This window comes from Palaemon carinicauda, chromosome 33, assembly GCF_036898095.1.
Source record: "Palaemon carinicauda isolate YSFRI2023 chromosome 33, ASM3689809v2, whole genome shotgun sequence".
NCBI lineage: Eukaryota > Metazoa > Arthropoda > Malacostraca > Decapoda > Palaemonidae > Palaemon > Palaemon carinicauda.
In genome coordinates, this window is record NC_090757.1 from 83,644,671 (window position 1) to 83,648,477 (window position 3,807).

Here is a 3,807-nt window from a genome sequence, read left to right on the forward strand (position 1 = left end):
AAGGCTCACGTAAGGTATACTGTACATTCAACGGCGTTTGTCAATAATGTGGACATTGACATACAAGTTGACACTTATAACGGTGATGAAATTAGCAAATGTAATGTTTGTCGATTACTGTGCACATTGTACAATTAGATGGAGAAGGCATTCTTTTTTATCTCTATGTGTGCTGCTGGACGTGCATTACACGTTTGCGGACGATTTTTCGAAAAACAATTATTCGAAAGACAATTGTTTGAAAAACTTTTTTTCGAAAGTCGATTATTCGAAAACAATTGTTCGAATGTGTATTTGTTCAAATTTACAATTGATCGAATTACAAGATATTCGAATAAAAAAAATTTCGGAATTTATGTTATTCGAATCCTTCGCATAGTTTACTTAACCATAGAGGAGTAATTCGTTAATTAACGAATATTTTAGATTTATTAAAGTTTTATTTACATATCTTTGGACATTTATGTCAAATGAGGTTAGTCACGTGTACCCTTTCCTTCCTCTTTAACCTTTTCCATAAATTTTAGCACTTCCCTTTCAGCTGTATCACCTGAATGATTATGTTCTTTAGAAATGGAAAGATCTTTTACTGTTATAGCACGACATTTACAGTAATTTGAAAATTTATAGCAATTCCAATATATTTCATTTTGTATTTGCTTGTCTTTAACAAATAAATGTCCGTTCACTACTAACGTGGGCTTTCCTTTTTCACTCATAACGAACTTGGATATTATAGGGTTTAAGAAAAATATAAAATCGTCAAAAATAACAGTGAGAATTTTATTTTCCAAAGAAGGATTTGTTTAGGGGTAATTTTTTTCTATTTTGTCTTATAAATGTATTTAAGTAAAACAGTGCAATTGAATTGTTTCTCAATTAACTACCCATTCGATTATTAATGTTTATTTTCAAAAGCAGGATTTGTTTACGTTTCAGTTTTTTTTACCAATATATTTTAAAGACAAACAATTCAATTGAGTTATTTCTCATATGACTACTCACTTGCTTATAAACTGCAAAAATAATAAATTCTTACTCTTGCTCAACTAGTAAGTCGCTGTAACTCATGGATTCGAACAATGTTAATTTCGAAAAATTGCTTATTCGAATATCTTGTAATTCGATCAATTGTAAAATCGAACAATTACATATTCGAACAATTGTTTTCGAATACCTGGTTTTCGAAAAAAAAAATTTTCGAACAATTGCCTTTCGAATAACTGTTTTTCGAAAAATCGTCAGCAAATCTGCATTACAATACATTCCATCTATGGCTTCCAATACAATTGAAGCCTCTTAATAATCTTTATAAAATTCAAAAGGTTGCACATAAGCAACTGGTTCAAGGGACAGGTTATTTCGCTTACTGCACAATTCAATAGACCCCGAACAGTTAGACGTATGTTCAGCACCAAAAGCCACATCTCCACCCAAGTTTATAGTAAGGATGACCAGACAATATCCGAAGCTCACAAGGAATAGTCACTAGTGAAAGTTATCAGGTTACTAGGGAGGCTCAAATTTTGACTCTAATATGTCCACTCAGTGGCAATTCATTATTTACATTTTGGCTTGTATATGATGCACATTGTACTAATCTCCGCATTTTTGAAGATCCTGGATATCAGAGTCTCCTTTTCTATTCGTCATTCAAGTGTTCCAACCTGATTTGGAACACAACCTGCTACTATCCTTGTTTTGCCTATTCTGTGATTTGTAAGAATACATAGTTCAGAAATAGCAAGAGGTAGTAGGTGTTCTAGGCCTGGAAATGTTTGGACAGATGTGAATGACAAATTGGAAAGGATGGAACCTCAAAAAGACATTGACTGGTAAAGTGTGTGTAGGATCATTTGATTTTCTACTGCAGTTAACGATTGAAGTAACTTATGGAAGTTTACCGCAGATGTGGTTCATTCATGCGGTAACATTTAAATGATGAATGTGGCAGTGACTCTTGGGCTGCTTTTCTCTGGAGTCGTCCCCTGTGAAAAGAACCAGCTTACTGTTTACATACGCTCACTTATATATATATATATATATATATATATATATATATATATATATATATATATATATATATATATATATATATAAATAGACATAAATATACACACACACACACATATATATATATATATATATATATATATATATATATATATATATATATATATATATATATATATATATATATTGTATTATATATGTATATATATATATATATATATATATATATATATATATATATATATGTGTGTGTGTGTATATATATAAATATACATAAATATACATATATATATATATATATATATATATATATATATATATATATATATATATATATGTATATATATAAATATACATATATATATATATATATATATTGTATTTTATATATATATATATATATATATATATATATATATATATATATATATATATATATATATATATATATATATATACAGAGAGAGAGAGAGAGAGAGAGAGAGAGAGAGAGAGAGAGAGAGAGAGAGAGAGAGAGAGAGAAACTATGTATACAAATATTATTACAAGTTTAAAGATCGCTCATGAGTGACAATTCAAGGGAGAGATTATTGCAATTGTCAAAAAATTCTTCAGACTCGTTTAGAGCCCATTCTACCATACTATCAGTACACAGGCCCCATCTCCACTCAGGTTAGGACAAAGAGGATCCAGAGATGGCTGATGATGTCAAATAGGTAGACCTACAGGTTACCTCAAACCTCCACACATAGCTCACAAGGACGGACATAGTAAAAGTTATCAGGTTGTTAGCGAGACTCAATCTCTCGACCCACAGATTACGAATCATAAGCGTTTTTGTTTGGCTACCCCACCACCGTTCTGAACACATCCTGTTTTTTTCCTTGCTTTATCTCTTATGTGATATGTGAAGAGGTGCCACGAGATCGTAGGAGTTCAAGTCTGAGAGATCGTTGGATAGAAGTCATGAATGACGAATAGAAAAGGAGATTGATATCCAGGATCTTCAAAAAGGCGGTGATTAGTACAAAGTGCACCGTGTACAAGTCAAAATGTGAATAATGAATTGACAGTGACTTTTGTTGCTTTTCTCCGAAGTCGTCCCATATTAGGAGTAACTGTTTAAATACACATAACTATATAGCTATGTATGCATATAATGTTCATGTACGATTGTGCATGTGAGTGTTTACTTTTGTGTTGGTGTACTGTACGTGTGTGTATCTTAACAAAATTGGGATCCAACACCCAAACCAATCTGTAAAAATGTGAATAAAAAAACACAAATCGCTCAACAGAGATTGTAATCGTAGAATCATTTCTGAAAATAGCTTAATCAATAAAGAATGTAATGGTAACAGGATTTAGACGAGGAAATATTTACTAGTATTATGTTTTACTTTCAAAAGCTTTTGCTGAAAATACAATTCAGATATTCAGACCAGATTCTAAATATAAATTTAAATCTAAATGTCAGCAGTCAAATTGCATCTAGTAGAGAAATCCTACGGGAGGAAAAGGTCCGTTGGTGGTATTGTGGTCCTGGCACGGGATCAGGGCAGGAAGATATAAAAATGCTTCCCGCATGGCAGGAATTTTGTCGTGAAAGCAAAAGGTTTGACAGCGGTATTGTCAGTAGCGTGCTTGGAAAATTTCAAGTCTGGGTTTGTCCTCTTAGGCTATGCTCTCCTGGATATTTTCCTTTTTAATAGAAAGAATTGTCCATGTATTCTCCTTACGCCTACTGAAGTGAATTTTTCCTATTGCCTGGAAGAACTGTCTCTTATTTGCTCC